General features: G+C 48.0%; 1 long non-coding RNA gene across 1 annotated transcript; it reads left to right on the top strand.

The window, feature by feature from the left end:
• The first annotated feature begins 5,840 nt into the window (after positions 1-5,840).
• Positions 5,841-16,634, top strand: LOC120997445. Its single transcript, XR_005778174.1, has 3 exons — positions 5,841-5,851; positions 13,367-13,372; positions 16,511-16,634. It is a non-coding gene; the product is annotated as an uncharacterized LOC120997445 (long non-coding RNA).
• Positions 16,635-19,209: the final 2,575 nt, after the last annotated feature.

The raw sequence follows: 19,209 nt of genomic DNA, 5'->3' as shown, positions 1-19,209 counted from the left end.
TATTGGGACAGCGCTTTCGTATATTGCTAGCTGTGGAAGGAGTTCGACTGAATTGCTGATCGGGAGTTGCCACTTCGTATGCTCCATTCGGGAGTTTGACGATCGGCTGGATTAAAAACTGCATTTCTGGAGAAAGGGGCTTATTTACTAAACGGCGGCTTCATCTACCTGGCGGTGAGTGTCGTAACAATTGGTGGCAGCAGTGGGATGAATCCCACCGCCCAGAAGGCCAGCTACAAATCCCAGGGTGGAAATGCAGTATGAGGAATTAAGGCGTGCTACCCTTAAAGATATATTGGAACGCAGAGGACGATCAGCGAGTAATCTCAAGAAGAGAGAGATTATTTCTATATTATTGGAGATGGATGCAGCACAGGGAACGGAGAGAGCTAATGTGCCTGGCATACTGGATTTAACACCCGAGGAGGTACAATTTAACCGGGCAGTCCAGATAAGGCTGGCACACCTTGGCCCCAACCCTGCAGCAGATATTGTGATCCAGGTGCAAGCAGCAGTAGCAGCACAACAGGCGCTCCAGGGAAGAGGAGCTGCAGCAGCAGAGGTACCCCATAATAATAATGGAAGGAGAAAGGTACCTTTTGCTGCATTTAGACATTTTGTGGAAACGGAGGGAGAGATTGACGGGTTCCTGGCTGATTTTGAAAGGCAGTGTGCCTTACACCAGGTACCCACAGAGGAATGGGTCACTATCCTCTCTGGGAAATTATCCGGCCGGGCCAGTGAGGCTTTTCAGGCCATCCCAGAGGAGGAAATTACAAGTTACCGGGCAGTAAAAGATGCCCTTTTGGCCAGATACGCTGTCACCCCTGAGGCGTACCGGCCGCGATTCCGGGACACTAACAAGCAGGCTGGCGATTCTTATGTGGAGTGGGCATGCAGGGTACACCGCACCGCAACCCACTGGATGGCAGGGTGTCAAGCGGTAACTGGGGAAGAGGTGCTGCAAGTATTTTTGTTGGAGCACTGCTTTGATCGGTTACCTGCAGGAGTCAGAGAGTGGGTTAGGGACCGCAAACCCGCTACCTTACCTGAAGCTGCTCGTCTGGCCGATGAATACACAGAGGCACGAAGGCTAGACCAGACAGCAGCCAAGGTCCTTACCCGAGTGGAGTACAAACCGGCAGCACCTCCAACCACTACTGTGTATCACCCCCCAGTGCAACGCACCCCCACAATACCACCAGCGAACAATTATGTTCAGCCAGCTCGGTTCAACGCCCGGGATTACTCTCAGCCTATCCGGTGCTATGGGTGCAAACAGTTGGGGCACAAGAGACCGGAGTGCCCATTGAACAATAACAACCAAGCGCAGTCGTGGAGAAAACCAGCCGGCGGACATCAGCAGCCACCCCAGTCTTCCGCTCACTGTCTTGAGCAGGAGGAATTTTGGGGTATACTACATGAGGCGGATCCAGTACAAGCAGCCCAGCAGGATAACCGGCAGCAACACAGGCAGACCTTTAGACTAAATGGCAAAGTGGTCACTGGTCTGAGAGACACCGGAGCCACTATGACCCACCTCCAAAAGAACCTTGTTTCAGAACACCAACACACTGGAAATACTGTGGCAGTGAGGGTAGCAGGAGGCGCCGTGTTCCGTCTACCTGTTGCCCGGGTTCATTTGGATTGGGGAGTGGGCTCTGGACATGTGAATGTGGGGGTTATGAAAGACTTGCCTGCTGATGTCTTGCTCGGGAATGACCTGGCCCCTTTGGTTTCTGCTTATGCTCCAATGGGACCTGCTGATGTCAACCCAGTGACTACCCGGGCCCAGACCCGTGCTGCTGGAACCAGCCCACCTGCTGCTGAGACCCAGGTAAGACCCGATTCCCCGACTGATACCCTAGGACAGATCTTTGCTAGCTGGGATTCCCCAGAGGAGTTTGGGAGGGAAACTCAGGCAGATCCGACTCTCCAGAAGTATAGAGACAGAGCAGATACTGGAGAGGTAGGAGTAGATGGGGAGCGGTATGAATGGGTGGGGGACAGGTTATATAGGATCCCTAAACCGTCCCAGAAAAGTGTTGCCCATCCGCCGAATCGACAGCTGGTGGTGCCCGCAAAATACCGGCAGGAGATTCTGCGGATAGGGCATGATGTTCCATTAGCCGGACATCTAGGGTCCTGCCGCACAGCCTATAGGATCATGCAGAACTTCTTTTGGCCAAATTTTAATCAGGCTGTGCGGATATATTGTAGTACGTGTGACACTTGTCAACGGGTAGGAAAGCGGGGGGACCACCCAAGAGCTAGGCTTATGTCTATGCCTATCATTGGGGAGCCCTTTGCCCGCATAGCCGTTGACATTGTGGGTCCACTGGCCAGGGCTAGTCCATCCGGTAAGAAGTATATTCTCACCGTGGTGGACTATGCCACTCGCTATCCAGAGGCAATAGCGCTGTCTAATATAGAGGCAGAGACAGTTGCTGATGCCCTGGTTAGAATTTTTACTAGGGTCGGGTTCCCTAAGGAGATTCTCTCTGACCAGGGAACCCAATTTACCGCTGTGCTCACCCAGCAACTGTGGAGGGTGTGCGGCATTAAACCGATACTTAGTTCCCCGTACCATCCACAGACTAACGGCCTCTGCGAGCGATTTAACGGCACCCTCAAACAGATGTTGAGGACCTTTTCTGACACTTGCAGAGACTGGGAGCGATTCCTGCCTCATCTGTTGTTTTCTTACAGAGAGGTGCCCCAGGAATCTACTGGGTTCTCCCCCTTTGAGTTGCTCTATGGGAGGAGGGTCCGCGGACCCCTAGATCTCATTAGAGGCCACTGGGAGGGGGAGACAGAGCAGGAAGGGACCCCCATAGTACCGTATGTCCTGGAACTCCGGGACCGCATGGAGAAACTGTCCCTGATGGTAAGAGAGAATCTCCAGGTGGCCCAGGGGAGACAGAAGAGATGGTACGATCGGGGTGCCCGGCAGCGAGTCTTCCAGGTTGGGCAGAAAGTGCTAGTGCTCAAACCTGTGAAGGCGAACAAGATGCAAGCATCTTGGCAGGGCCCATATAAGGTGGTAGCTCAGGTGTGTGATACTACCTACCTCATAGCCAGCTGTTCAGATGAGAGGATCCAGCGATCCTTTCATGTGAACATGCTAAAGGAGTATCAGGAGAGACCGGAGGATGTCGCTGCAGTATGTGCCCCTGCTGCAGATGATACAGAGAGTTTACCCTTACCCGATTTGTTAGAGAGGGACTCCCAGACTGACCTTACTAGTTTTGTACAGCTAGGGGATAGATTAAGCCCCACAGAGAAGGGACAGGCAAGACAGCTTCTGTGGGAGAAGCAGGCGACGTTCTCCCAAGAGCCTGGCTACACTACCCTAACTGTACATAAGGTAGAGACCCCTGGACAGAACCCCCTGCGACAGCCCCCTTACCGTATCCCTGAAGCAGTCCGAGAAGGAATGCGGAAGGAGATACAGGAGATGACCCAGCTTGGGGTCATCGAACACTCCGATAGTCCTTGGGCTTCGCCTGTAGTCCTGGTGCCTAAGAAAGATGGGACCACGCGGTTCTGTGTAGACTACAGGCGGCTCAACGAGCGGACCACCACTGACGCCTACCCGATGCCCCGGGTAGACGAATTATTAGATCGTATTGCCAGGGGACGCTATCTGACCACCATAGACCTGTGTAAAGGCTATTGGCAGATTCCCCTGGCCGAGGATGCTATCCCCAAGTCGGCCTTCGTCACCCCATTTGGCTTGTACCAATTTAAGGTCATGCCATTTGGGATGAAGAATGCCCCGGCTACCTTTCAGCGTATGGTGGATAGACTTCTCGATGGATTCCAGGAATTTGCGTGTGCATACCTGGATGACATTGAGATCTACAGGTGGGTCCTGGGAGGAACACCTAGTACATGTAGGGGTAGTTTTGGACAAAATTCGGGCTGCTGGCCTGACATTGAAGCCAGAGAAGTGCCACCTAGGCATGGCTGAATTGCAATACCTGGGTCACAGAGTGGGGTGTGGGAGCCAGAGACCGGAGCCGGCGAAGATAGAGGCAGTAGCTAACTGGCCCACACCTATCACTAAGACCCAGGTGTTAGCCTTCCTAGGGACAGCAGGGTATTACAGACGCTTTGTCCCAGACTACAGCACTATTGCTAAGCCCCTGACTGACCTGACTAAGAAAAATCTCCCTAAGCAGGTCCTGTGGTCTCCGGCTTGTGAAGCTGCGTTTCAAGCACTCAAACAGGCTCTTGTAAATGCCCCTGTCCTGGCTGCCCCAGTCCCTAGCAAACGTTTTCTCGTCCATACAGATGCTTCCATGTATGGACTGGGGGCTGTGCTGAGCCAGGTCGGGGAAGATGGAGGAGAGCACCCTGTTGCATATCTCAGTAGAAAGCTGTTACCCCGAGAAGTGAGTTATGCGGCAGTGGAGAAGGAATGCTTGGCCCTGGTCTGGGCATTGAAAAAGTTAAGCCCTTATTTGTATGGACAGGAATTTTCCCTTGTGACGGACCACAATCCCCTTGTCTGGCTTAACCGGGTCTCAGGAGACAATGGTAGACTGCTGCGGTGGAGTTTAGCTTTACAACCGTATAACTTCACCATCAGCTACCGACCCGGTAAGCAGAATGGGAATGCAGATGGATTGTCCCGGCAAACCGACGTTCTTGCTACCTCCTAGTCCGGTCATCCCCAAGTTGACCCGCTAAAGGGTCAAGCCGGGTCTGCCGGAGTGTCCCACAAGGGGGGAGCCGTGTGACAGATCCATCTGTATAGGCCTATATTGCTGGTTCGTCTGTTTGCCTTCATTTCGCTGGATTTCCTGCCCGTATGCCCCTGTTCGTGTGTTTCCCCAAATACCGATTGGAACTACTGAACGGACGGCCACCCAGGAGAAGAGTGTGCTGCTAGTTAACCTAAATGGCCTCATTGTTCACAAAGGACTTAAACTAACTTGAACTCCTGGTCTAATGCGTGCCATTTTGGGATGTTAAATGTCTGTGTATTGAAAAGGGTTGTGACATTGTATGTTTAAATGGTGATGTCTGTTCTGTTGTCCCCACATGTGTATTGTGGTTACCCTCTGTCTTGAGAGATAATGGGATTACTCCTCAGGTTTCCAGGGCAGAGAGGAGGAGACCATGATGCATTGTGGGGGATGTATTGTCTCTGTAGTGCTGCATGTCTGTCCTGTGTCAGTCTCCATTCTGGTCCCCTAGGGGCGTGTCCACCAGTTGGAGACCTGCATAAATACGGGCGGGTAGCCCTCAATAAAATTGATTCCTGTTTGACTTTCAAGACGGAGCTTGGTCTCGTTTGTGGAGGGATTTATTATTGGGACAGCGCTTTCGTATATTGCTAGCTGTGGAAGGAGTTCGACTGAATTGCTGATCGGGAGTTGCCACTTCGTATGCTCCATTCGGGAGTTTGACGATCGGCTGGATTAAAAACTGCATTTCTGGAGAAAGGGGCTTATTCACTAAACGGCAGCTTCATCTACCTGGCGGTGAGTGTCGTAACAACTAGTATGGGCACTATAGGGGCATTATTACTACTAAGTGTGCTCTGGCAGAGAATTATTTCTATTGGTGAGATTTTGGGGAGGACTGTTACTTTGGGGGGCACCCTGGTACAGTTTTAGCTTAGCACAATTATTTTTGGGGGGACATTATCTTTATACTATTAGTGTCTGGGCGCAGTTATTTTTTTAGAGTACTGTGTGCCAATAATTGTTGATGGGGGCACTAGCTGTGTGGTAGTAGTATTTCCAGGGGGACTGTTTCTGCAGTATAGTATTGGGGGTGGCAGGAAAGGGTGTTCAGAAGATGTGAAGATGATGGAAATGTGGGAAACTAATTTCTGTTTGTCAATCTCTGCAGAGAAGGGAGATGGCTGAAAAATCATCATGGTGGTCTGGTCTGAATGGAGAAGATGAGGAAAGAGAATGTCTACTACAAAGATGACATCACTGGATGTAAGAGGTATGGGGCGCTATGTAGGAGAGGAGATGCTCCGGCTCGTCCCCCTGCCATTTGCAGAAGGAGGATTCAGAGCTGGGTGAGGACGGCCAAGGAGGGCAGCAGGCTACGGGCGGGTGGCAGATGGTCGGGGGAACCACAGGCCTTGAGCAGGATCTGGGGAGGGAAGAGAGCAGAGGAGCTTCCTGGCTGTAGCCTGCTGTTGTCTATTGTATGATGTGAAACAGGCAGTGCAGCCAGGACAGGCCCTCCACTCTCCGTATGATGTGTAGAGACAGGCCTCAACAATAGAATTTCAGCTGTACAGTGTTTGTTGGGAGTGGCCTATTATATATAGGAGGGCCTATTAATAATGGGCGGGGCTAAACGTTTTTCCCTGCGTGCGCTGCATTTTTCAACTCCTACAGGGCTTTTAGAAATGGCCAGGCAAAAGAATTGGCTCAGCACGCTACGCGCGCCACATTTTAAAATATGAAGGGGGCTTTGAAAAATGGGCGGGCAAATGAATTGGCACAGCGCGCTACACGTGCCTGTAACTAACTGATTAGTGGGGGACTGACTACAGGGACCCTACTGATCCCAAAAAACAGAATCCTGTTCCCTCAATCTGATGGATTGACAGGTCAGGCATGCTCTCTGCCACTCCAGTCATTCTCTATTGGACTGCCAGAAATATATTCCCATAGAGAATGAATGGAGCGGCCAGTTCATCAGATTGGGGGAAAGTAACTCCCAGTATCAGTCTGGTGTAGTATCCAGCCGTTGATCCCAGCTCAGAGGCACCACTGATGGCCCCCCAATTCCAGACACAATCGACTTGCCTCCATGGGGGTCCAGCCCCAACCGTCGGGCCCTCCTATCCTCACCACTTGACATTATCTCCAACTCCAGGACCTCCCCCTGCCACTGACGCGCAGCCTTGACCCCGTAAGACTGCACGTCCCTCCAAACTCTCAATTCCACCTCGATTCCATCCTGTAAGCCAAGGCTCCACATGTCCATCCCCACTGCATTTAAGTGTACCCCATCTGACCGCCAAAAGGCCCCGACGCCCTTTTCCAGGTCAGAGTGCTTCACCACCACCGCGCCATTTCTTGCCATAAAACGCCCTATAGCACAGTTAACCTTAACCCGGGCTCTATTAACACCCTCCACTGACCGGGCCCCCCTCCACTTCTGCCTCGGAACTATGTCAGACCATACTGTAACCATTCCAGGGAACAGCGACCATTACCTCAAAAGGTTAACAAGAAGGCCAATTGAAACAACCGCACCTCCCTCTCCGAACTGCACACTTGCTCCAACTGGACACCCAACTGCACCAACAACTCAAAAGACACCGGACGTCTGCAATCGACCCCCACACGCAACTTACGCCAGCCTTTTAACGCCCGCGCCACCAAAAAAGATTTTGTGAAATCCTTCATCTGCCTCAACCTAAATCCGAATGCCAACCCAGCCACATAGCCATTGATTTTATTCACTGCCCATTCCTCCTCCTTGCACTAGCCTAAGAACAACAGAAACGGAACCTCCAAGTCCTCGTCCATCACGCCCACCCTCACACACCAATCCTCCCAACACCTCCAAGCCTTCATGTACAACCCCCACGTACCGGGCACCAAAGATGCTTGGATCAGCCCCGCCACTGCTCCTCCAGCAGCTCCCACAGACAACTCGGGCAGACCAACCCCTCCTCCTCCGCATCTGGAGCCAACCGCCGGAAACGGTCCCACTGCGAACGAGAAAGAGCGTCAGCAATGCAGTTGTCAACCCCGGGTACATGCACCGCCACCACCCATGCATTGATGGACAAGCACTTCAAAGCCAAACACTGAAGTAGCCGCACCACCAAAGGGGACGAAGCTGACATCCTTTTAATCACATTAACCACTCCCAAGTTATTGCAGTGAAACCTCACCTTTTTGTCCCGAAACACTTCACCCCACAGCAATACTGCAACCACAATGGGGAAAAGCTCCAATAGAGCCATAGTCTTCACCCAACCCCTCTCTACCCAAGCCGCAGGCCACCTCCCCGGGCACCCTTGCCCACCACAGTACACACCATACCCACTACCTCCAGCCTCATCCGAATTAAGCTCAAAATCAAACGACTCCACTGTGTCCCCTATAAATAACGAACGACCATTGTACTGATCAAGAAAGGAGCACCAAACCCGCAAATCCTCCCGTAATTCCCTCCCCAACTGTACAAAATGCATAGGCGAGACAATCCCAGCCTTTTTTCCCGGCCAGCCTTCTACAGAAAACCCTCCCCATGGGCATAATCCTGCAAGCAAAGTTAAGCTTACCCAGGAGAGACTGGAGCTGACATAACCTAATCTTCCGCGACCTCTGAGCCCTCCCCACCTCCTCCTTCAAATTTGCCAACTTTTCTAACGGTAACCGACACTCCATCCGCATGGTATCTATCACAATCCCCAGAAAGCTTAACTCCGTGGTCGGCCCCACAGTCTTTTCTGCCGCTAAAGGAAACCCAAACTCCTTGAACATACACTCTAGTGTGTACACAAGCAAGGAACAACAGCGCGAATCTGGCGGTCCAATACGCAAAAAATTATCCAGATAATGAATCAGAGACTCACATCCGAACGCGTCTTTCACCGCCCACTCCAGGAACGTACTAAACGCCTCGAAGTATGCACACGATAGCGAGCAGTCCATCGGCAAACATCGATCAACAAAAAACCCACCCTCCCAAAAACATCCCAACAAATGGAGGCTGTCCAGATGCACCGGCAGCAATCGAAATGCTGCCTCAATATCCGTCTTTGCCAAAAACGCCCCCTTTCCGAACTGCCGTACCCATGTTACTGCCGCGTCAAATGAGGTATAAACCACAGAGCATAAAGCCAGATCTATACCGTAAATGACCGACGACCCTTTTGGAAAAGAAAGATGATGAATAAGGCAAAAAAAATTTTTTTGCTTTTTTGGAACCACCCCTAGAGGCGATACGTGCAGGTCCGCCACCGGTGGCTCCAAAAACGGACCAGCCATCCTCCCTAGCTTGACCTCCTTTAATAGCTTTTCAGTAACAATCTCCGGGTGTTCCCTGGCCGACTTCAAATTCTTTTTAACCAACACAGCCCCCAACGGAACAAATGGAATCTTAAAACCCAACAAAAATCCTTCCCTCAATAGCCGTGCCGCGCCCGCGTCAGGATACCTATTTAGAAAGGGCTCCATCCTTCCCAGGCGCACCGGCGTCTCCCCCTTTGCTATGGGGATCACTCCTTTGTATACCTCCCTTGAAGCACCGCAACGCGCCGTGGGACCCCCCACAAGTGGAGCATTCGTGCTTGAACTTGCACTTAACTCCAAACTTGCACCCCCCTTCATTGAAAAGAAAACACAATCCCTTTGCTGAAGCCAACGCGAAAGTGGATTGACCCCCCTTCCGAATTCTCCCCGAAAGGGCTGACCCGATCTAGATGGTGCCGTCACCTTTAACCACAAACCAATATCCTTGTGGTCCCATCTAATGTCCGGACGCATCGCTTTTCGCTGCCTAAATTTCTCGTCATACCTGAACCATGCGAGCCCCCCATACGACCGGTAGGCCTCCCCAATCACATCCGTATAACAGAAAAGCGCAGAACAATTGTCCGGCAACTTCTCCCCAATCACGCTCGCCAAAATCCCAAATGCCTGCAACCAATTGGCAAACGTCCGAGGTATTAATCGATGCCTCCTCTTCTCCTCCTCCTCCTTCTTCCCCTCATCCTTCCTAGCCCTATCCAAATTAAACCTTTCCAGGTAGAGCAGGGAAAAAATATCCACATACTCCTCCTTCCAAATCCGCTCCCTCACCTTCTGTTTTAAATGCGCCCCTAGAGGGGCTTCGAAACAGACATACACCTCCCCTTTTGCCTTATCATCTAACCGCTCCAAGTCCTCCACCGCCGAACCCCCCGCCTGCGTTTGCACGGACACAGCAAGCACAGCCTCTGTGCCTTTTCAGTCAGTGCACTTTACATGTACAGCGGAATGTGGAAACTCCTTGCCCGATGCGCCATGTCGGGAAGGGGTTAAACAATAGGCCATTTTCTTGCCTGGCAATGTGAATCAAGCTAGAAGGCCTCAAAAATCAGCACAAGATGCTAATTTCTAAGGAGATTCAAATACAGATGTGAAGCAATCACTAAAATCAAACAAAACTGACTGCAATTGCGTACCTACTCGCGCGGGTTTGGCGCAATGCACCGGGACGCATCCGGACCTAATCCGGACACGCTCGTCTGCAAGGGGCCTAAGGCTCTGGGACTCCAGTAAACCACAGTGAAAGCTATTATCCACAAATGGAGAACATGTGTAAGAGTGGTGAAGCTTCCCAGTCTATCAAAATGGGAGCAGTACTGCAGTAACCAGTATTGTCCACCACACAATGGATGGAGCTGTGTAGTTCTGGCTCTGGAGCTACTGTAGAAAAGATGATCAGCGGGGTGCAGGGTGTCGTATCCCTGCCGATCAGATACTAATGGCAGATCCTCAGGATCAATATCAAAGTGTCAGAATACCCCTTTAAAAATATGCTTCATACACAAAAATATATATTCTATGCAAATATGAAATAGCTCTAAAAATATCTTTCAATCCCTGAGCTAAACTATGATTAACACTTTACATGCAAAATTTTAATTGCTTTACATAACCTACCTGTTAAATATTCAATTAAATGGCTGATTGCTTTCCCTAGCGAATACTCTTGTTCTAAATAAAAAAAATCCAGAGAAATTAATACATTTCATCTGCATGATTTGAAGCCCACAGCAAACATTCACAGCAGACTATGTGCCAACATTTTCTCCTATTAAATTGTCTTAATGTTGTGTTACCTTAATTTTTTTCTTGCTCCGTTGCTGTAGGCAGAATGGAAAATGAGATAGACTATACAACAAAAACCAAGAAATGAATAAATGTTATTGTCACATATCGGCGCCGAGCAGTTTGCACTTCATTCTGCTTCCCATTCACTGTGTAACTGACTGTGCATATGTAAGATTAAAACACAGATAGGTTCCTACAATGAGATTTGCTCTAGCCTTGAGATATTCTCTCCTTGGCTGCTCCAACCAGCGACTTGTTACTAAAGATAACTTATTTTAGTCTAATACTTTTCAAAGCAGCAGAGTGGAAAAATAAGATTGGATGGCAAAGTTATATGCGAGATACATATTATCTTTCATAACATCGTTCATAGTGGACTAAAGCTCTCAAAGACCGTGTCCCACTTCAGGGTATAGACTAGCAGTCTAGCGATTTCTATTTAGGAGGTTTTATCGGGTTTGGAATTGTAAATGAAGAAATCTATAGAGTTTTATAGTAGTTTTCTGACCTATCAATATTCATCAATATCTGATGGGTGGGGGTGCAGCTTCCATCACCCCTGCCGATCAGATATTGATTGGTGGGGGTCCAACTTCCATCACCCCTGCTGATCAGATATTGATTGGTGGGGGTCCAACTTCCATCACCCCGCCGATCAGACATTGATTGGTGTGGGTCCAACTTCAATCACCCCTGCCGATCAGATATTGATTGGTGGAGGTCCAACTTCAATAACCCCTGCCGATCAGACATTGATTGGTGGGGGTCTAACTTCCATCACCCCTGCCGATCAGATATTAATTGGTGGGGGTCCAAATTCAATCACCCCTGCCGATCAGATATTGACTGGTGGGGGTCCAACTTCAATCACCCCTGCTGATCAGATATTGACTGGTGGGGGTCCAACTTCAATCACCCCTGCCGATCAGACATTGATTGGTGGGGGTCTAACTTCCATCACCCCTGCCGATCAGATATTGATTGGTGGGGTTCCAACTTCCATCACCCTTGCCAATCAGATATTGATTGGTGGGGGTCCAACTTCCATCACCCCTAACGATTAGCTGTTTGAAGAGGCCACGGCGCTCATCCATGCGCTTTGGCCTCTTTTTATTGTAGTGACATCAAATTCGTTGGTCACATGGCCTATGTATGGCTCAGACCCATTCAACTGTACGGGCCTGGGCTGCAATACCAAGCACAGCCACTATGCAATGTATGTTGCTGTGCTTGGAAGTCTGAGTGGAAATCACTGTAGAATTGCAGTGGCCAGTATGGGGTTGAGCAGCTCCTCCATATCTGCCACGATATTTCTGTGGTTCACATGCGATGGGACTGCTCGCCCAATGAGAAACACGCTACAGTGTTTGGGGTTTGAGCAGTTCCGCCATATTGGCCACTGCAATTCTACAGTGATTTTGTTTTATGTCTTGAATGTGCCTTCATCTGGCAATTGAACATTCCTTTGCACCTGGAATCCTTCATCACATGGTCTGATATGGGTGGGGCTCACAGTCCTGCTTTGTTCACATTGCACTGGCTGTCCTGCTAGGCATTTGTGTGCAGGCTGGGCTGTGAGCTGGATTACATCACCTTCAGACTGTGTTCACACCACAGTTAGCGTAGTGGTAGGACCCTTTGCCATGCTGAGTGACCGTGACGTGGTGCAATGATGGGCTCCGATATTTTCCTGACAGGAATATATTGGCGAAAGTCTCAGCTTTTAATATCTGCTTGTATGACCAGCTAGTATAGTCAGTGGCATATCCTCTTGGTGCATTTTTCTCAGTGATTTATACAATTGTATTTTCATCCGCACAATGCTCCGGCCTGTGCAGGATGCTTCTGTGGTGCATGTGGACCGCGCTGGCGTCCTCCTTTGTACGCATTTATTGCTCGGGATGGTCGTTTGCTGCGGTCCACATGCGGTGGGACTGCTCCCCCAATGATAAACACGCTACAGTGTTTGGGGTTTGAGCAGCTCCTCCATATCTGCCACGATATTTCTGTGGTTCACATGCGATGGGACTGCTCGCCCAATGAGAAACACGCTACAGTGTTTGGGGTTTGAGCAGTTCCGCCATACTGGCCACTGCAATTCTACAGTGATTTTGTTTTATGTCTTGAATGTGCCTTCATCTGGCAATTGAACATTCCTGTGCACCTGGAATCCTCCATCACATGGTCTGATATGGGTGGGGCTCACAGTCCTGCTTTGTTCACATTGCACTGGCTGTCCTGCTAGGCATTTGTGTGCAGGCTGGGCTGTGAGCTGGATTACATCACCTTCAGACCGTGTTTACACCACAGTTAGCGTAGTGGTAGGACCCTTTGCCATGCTGAGTGACCGTGACGTGGTGCAATGATGGGCTCCGATATTTTCCTGACAGGAATATATTGGCGAAAGTCTCAGCTTTTAATATCTGCTTGTATGACCAGCTAGTATAGTCAGTGGCATATCCTCTTGGTGCATTTTTCTCAGCGGAAGTCTGAGAGGAGGCTGAATCGGGGGCCTCTACAAACAGCTGATCGATGGAGGTGCGCAGGAGTCTGTCGTCCACTGATCTCATATTGATGACCTATCCTGAGGTTATTAATATTCTACTCCCAGAAAAGCCTTTTAAAATCTTAGTTTAACATTCAATATGGTCCTGCTCTCTGATCCGATGTGCCTTTTTGCACAATTGTATAACTGTATAACTGAATATTTCTATGAACTCTTAGTATGGTAGCTCTGTTGAAAGAGGGTATTTTTTGTATGACTAGACACATAAAATATTGAAAGATTATAATTCACTGATCACTATAGTCACAGTCACAATAAGCTGATTTATTATGTTCTTTTTTGCTCATCTGTCAGTTTTGCTGCATTTAAAGCATATATGACACCAGTCCTGATTTTGCTAGGACAATGCCAGAAACTGAACCACAAAAGAGGTAAAGTCTTACAAACTGCGCCCCAATTTTTTTTTTATTCCTTCTGGGAATTTGGGGGAATTCTCATTTGGTCCAGGAGGACTTAAAAGAGTTTCCCAGCTTTGGAGCTGAGGATCAAACCCTGAGGTCCTAACATTTGCTCCTGAACATAACAAACCCAACTCACCTGTCCCACATCTGCTCCCTTCTCAGATGCTTCTAGTCCCTACAGGACCAGGAAATAGCTTAGTCCCTTGACCACTGAGGCCAATCACAGGCCTCAGTGGTCACAGCGGCTTGAATGGTACATCACTGCTGTGACATAGTGTTCAAGCTGCTATGATCGCTGTGGGGATTCGCTCTGGTAGTTAGGACTAGTGGATGCAGTATAGAGGCAAGGTACACAGTTCTTGAATCAAACAGCGCTGTTTATTCACACATTGGTGTATAACAAAATGCAGATAAGGTGTATCACAAAACGCAGGTGGCTTGGGGTTTGTTCACACACAAGGAAAGTCCATAAACAATAAAAGTCACCTTTTCTCCTGGGTGTTAATTTACACCCTGTTCAGCCTCATAAAGTCTGGCTCTTACTTCACCGAGGACAGGAACCTCGGTGACACGTACCTTCCATCCACGATAATTCCAGGTACCTTCTTACACCGCTGAGACCTGTGATTGGCTGCATTCGCCTAGATACCAACTTGCATCCATTTACTGCGGTGGCTGGAAAAAGTAAAAAACAGAGCAGCAGTGGAACTACAGACAGGCCACTGCAGGTCACTTGCTCCCCGAACCCAGAAATAGAAATTAAGTTAAGTATGATCATCGTTGTGGGGCATTTGGGGGCATTTTTTTATTGCATTGCACTCATTATAAGGTAAAAATCTTTTTTTCAATTGGTCTTTATTATACAGAGCTAAGATACTCTATTAGCAGGATCAGAATTTTCTCTCTGCTTCATCAGACAGGGAGCTGACAGCCTCCTTATCTCTGATCTTTGACCTTCTAAAGCTCAATCCCTATCTTACTGATAAGAATGTCGCTTAAATGAGTGTAGCTTACAGATAAGGGTTATTAGATGACTGGCACAAAGCGAAAGTGTAAGTAGGATTCACACAGCTAGAAAAACAGTTAACCCTCTGTGACAAAACGGCTCAATATTTTTAATAAAGACCAATTGATAAAATTATTTTTAGCCCAAAATGATTAAAATGCAATCAGTACAAAATTGCCCCCGAAGGTATACATAGCTTTTAAATACTTGACTCATTCCCCTGTGATTTTGCCCCTGATGTAACTGAAGAGCACTTGCTTTCTCTAGGGCTACAGTATTCCAAGATATGGAAGATACACTAAATGAATAGAAAAAGGATGCTAATTTTTACTACTACTTTATAAATTACCAAGGTGTATAATTGCATTGCACTCATTATGAGGTAAAAATCATTTTTTCAATTGGTCTTTATTATACAGAGCTGAGATGCTCTATTAGCAGGATCAGAATTTTCTCTCTGCTTCATCAGACAGGGAGCTGACAGCCTACTTATCTCTGATCTCTGACCTTCTAAAGCTCAATCCCTATCATACTGATAAGAATGTGGCTTAAATGAGTGTAGTTTACAGATAAGGGTTATTAGATGACTGGCACAAAGCGAAAGTGTAAGTAGGATTCACACAGCTAGAAAAACAGTTAACCCTCTGTGACAAAACGGCTCAATATTTTTAATAAAGACCAATTGATAAAATTATTTTTAGCCCAAAATGATTAAAATGCAATCAGTCCAAATTTCCCCCCGAAGGTATACATAGCTTTTAAATACTTGACTCATTCCCCTGTGCTTTTGCCCCTGATGTAACTGAAGAGCACTTGCTTTCTCTAGGGCTACAGTATTCCAAGATATGGAAGATGCACTAAATGAATAGAAAAAGGATGCTAATCTTTACTACTTCTTTATAAATTACCAAGGTGTATAAGAAGCTATTTTGCTGGCACAGATTTTGCCAGCTACAGTGCACCAGTAACAGTGACAGCCACAGTGTTCCATAACAGTAACAACCACCATTTCCTATACATGGCAGTCTGCAGTTGCCCCATCCCCCACCCCCACTCCGTTCCAGCCACAAAGTTCCTAGTAGTGCCAGACATGAAGCCCAGATGAGTTTAGCCTCAATATAAACTCCAGCTACAATGCCCACAATAGCATCTGTAGCATGTCACATGTACCCCAATAAGCAGCTTCATTGTCCCAATTGGTGCCATCCATAACGCCGCCCATGAGTTTCCCACAATGGTCCCAGTAACGTGACACAGTACCAACTATAGTGCCCCCATAAGTTACAGCAGTTATGTCCCAGAATAAGCAGCCATAATGCCCCCTGAAATACTGCCTCTTGGCTCATATGCATCTTAGCTATCGAAGTAAGTTACATGTAAGTAGCCAGTGGAAGATGCTCACAAGTAATGTTCTGCTCACTGTGATCAGTGCAGTACAAACAGAACACAACTGATGATATCTCTCATTCTAATAATTCTTCATTGTCTGCTGATCAAGTTGGGCTATTTTTGATGTTGCGTCATAAGAAGCTGCCCTTTCTGTCTATCCCGTGGCTTAAAAGGGCACTTCCATCAGAAAGGGATATTTTTAAACCAATAGGTGGTGCTGGCGAGATGGCTATCAAAAAGATACCTCTTTGCAAACTCAATATTGGGGGGATACTATTTCTTCACCTCGAAACAGCTGTCTGCAGATGAGGCGCTGGCTCATTATTCATAGATAATTATCACGGTCCCTCTCGTGACAGAGATGCGAAGATCGGATAGACTTGCTGCACGTTAGGCTATCTGACAGGTCTCTCTGTTTTCCTCTTTGTATGTTGTTGTTTGGCAGGATCTCACCTCTCCTCAGGTTCTGCTTGTTATCAGTAATGAGGCTCTATTTAGGTCCGCCTCACACTGCTGACCATGTGGTTGATATTTTCTCTGGGAGTTGCTAGAGCTTGTTAGTCTTGGATCTCCTGCTTCTCCATTCATTTTAAAGCTAAGTACAAGTTGCCTGTTCTGTTTGTTGTTCTCTGGTGTGTTTTAGTTCTATTCCTCAGGGAGACGCGGGTTTCTTCATCTGCTACCTATCTTAGGGCTCGTCAGTTTTAGCAGGGCATAGGTATCCGGCGTATGAGCATTTCCACCATCAGGATCTGCTCATACTGGCAGGAGTTAGGGAAAAGCAAAGGGATTACTAGGAGGTCACTGATTTGTGTATCTGGTGTTTTCCCCTTCCCCATTACCCGTGACATTATCAACCGCCCCAAAAAACTATATCCTTTGTGTTTTTCAGTGCAGCTATGGATACTGTTTCTGCACTGGTCGATCGTATGCAGGGGCTGTCTTTGGAGGTAGCTGACCTCCGTACGGCCATTGCACAATTTCAGAGGCCACAGGCAATGGGTTCCAGCAGTGGGAACCAAGCCTGCCCTGAACCTAAGGTCGCTCTCTAGGATAGGTTTTCCGGGGGAAGTGACAACTTTGTTCGGTTCAGGGAGTCGCGCAAATTATATTTTAGACTACGTCCTAAAGGTGATGCTCAGTCTTGGGCTTTCTCCTTGCCATCTGGATCACAATCCCTCTGGTCGGCAGACAAATTTTTCAGAGCTCTGGGACTTATTTACGATGACCCAGATCGTGTTTTCTTGGCCGAATCTAAGTTGCGTGGTTTGCGGCAGAGAGAGGGTTCTGCAGAGTCCTATCGCTCTGAATTTAGGAGGTGGGCAACTGATACGGAGTGGAATGACCCAGCTCTCCGTAGTCAATTCTGTCAAGGGCTGTCTGAGAACCTGAAGGACACCTTGGCATTTCACAAAAATCCAGAATCATTGGAGGTGGCCATGTCTCTAGCGGTACGTATTAATAGACGCCTGAGGGAAAGATCTAAAGTTCCTCTCGCCCGGGACGTACTATCATATAGGGAAGCGGTCTTTTCTGACACTCTGGGTAAAGAGACACTCGAGCTCATGTCTGGTAAAGAGCCAATGCAATTGGGGCAGGTCACTCCTGGACCAGGTGATAAAAACTTTAGGGTTAAGAAAAGACTTTGCTTTTTCTGTGGTAAAGGAGAACATTTTGTTAACGTATGTCCTTATGTTAAACGTCAAGGTGAAATGAAAAAAAAAACTTCTTACTCTTGGTAGTGTGAGTGGGGAATCAGAGAATGTACTTTTGTCATTTACCGGTAGTACCCGATTTCTCCTGCCTGCCAAGGTGGCATTCCAAAACTGTGTAAATGGAAGTATTTATTGACAGTGGGGCAGGGGTTAATCTAATGGATGGCCAGTTTGTCCCTATGCATGGTTTGACAACAAGCACATTAGACAAAAATATTTCTATGTTTGCGATTGATTCCGCCCCTCTCTCTCTCAAAAGTGTCTGTCTCAAATGGTGCAGGACATTCGCCTAAAGGTGGGAGATTCTCATATTGAATCCATTTCATGTTTTGTGCTGGAGGGTTTGCCTGCTCCTCTGGTGCTAGGTTTACCATGGTTAACCAAACATAACCTTACCATCGATTGGCAAGCGAGACAGATTCTCGATTGGAGTGATTACCGCCTTGACAACTGTCTCAGCACGTCGCTTTCTGTTGTAACTACTAAAATGTTACCTTCTTTCCTTTCAGAGTTTTCAGATGTTTTCTCTGAGGGTGGAGACCAGGGGTTGCCTCCTCATCGGGAGTATGATTGCTCCGTCAAACTTATTCCCGGAGCTAGATTTCCAAAGTCTCGGTTGTATAATCTTTCTGAACCCGAAAGAGTAGCCATGCGAGAGTATATCACCGAGAGTTTGGCTAAAGGTCATATTAGACCATCAAAATCACCAGTGGACGCAGGGTTCTTCTTTGTTAAAAAAAAAGGATGGAACTCTTAGGCCATGTTTGGACTTCAGTGAGCTTAATCACATCACTATCCGTGATCCCTTTCCCCTCCCTTTGATCCCAGATTTATTCAATCAGATTGTCGGCGCCAAGGTGTTCTCTAAGTTGGATTTGAGGGCGGCATATAATCTGATAAGAGTCAAGGAAGGGGACGAATGGAAAACGTCTTTTAACACTTCATTAATGACATCTTTCATCATCTGGTGGGCAGATTTGTTGTGGTTTATCACAGATGGTCGTTGTTTTTTACTAGATTTAATTTCATTGTCACTTATCGCCCTTGGATTAAAAACGTCAAAGCGGATGCCTTGTCGCGTAGCTTTCCCGGGTGGGGGGGGGGGGTGATTCGGAGGATCCTGCTCCGATATTGGCTGATGGGGTGATTGTATCCGCCCTTTATCCTGAACTTAAGGGAGAGGTGTTGGAGGCCCAGGGAGAGGCACCTGATTCCTGTCCTCCAGGGAAGTTGTTTGTCCCTTCGGAACTACGACACATGTTTAAGGAACATCACAATGGGGGGCATGGCCTAACTGTCATGGAGTGAGGTCGCT

Source organism: Bufo bufo, chromosome 4 (assembly GCF_905171765.1).
Source record: "Bufo bufo chromosome 4, aBufBuf1.1, whole genome shotgun sequence".
Taxonomy (NCBI): Eukaryota; Metazoa; Chordata; class Amphibia; order Anura; family Bufonidae; genus Bufo; species Bufo bufo.
Note: the sequence above shows the minus strand (reverse complement) of the source record. Positions and strands in the feature narration are given on the sequence as shown.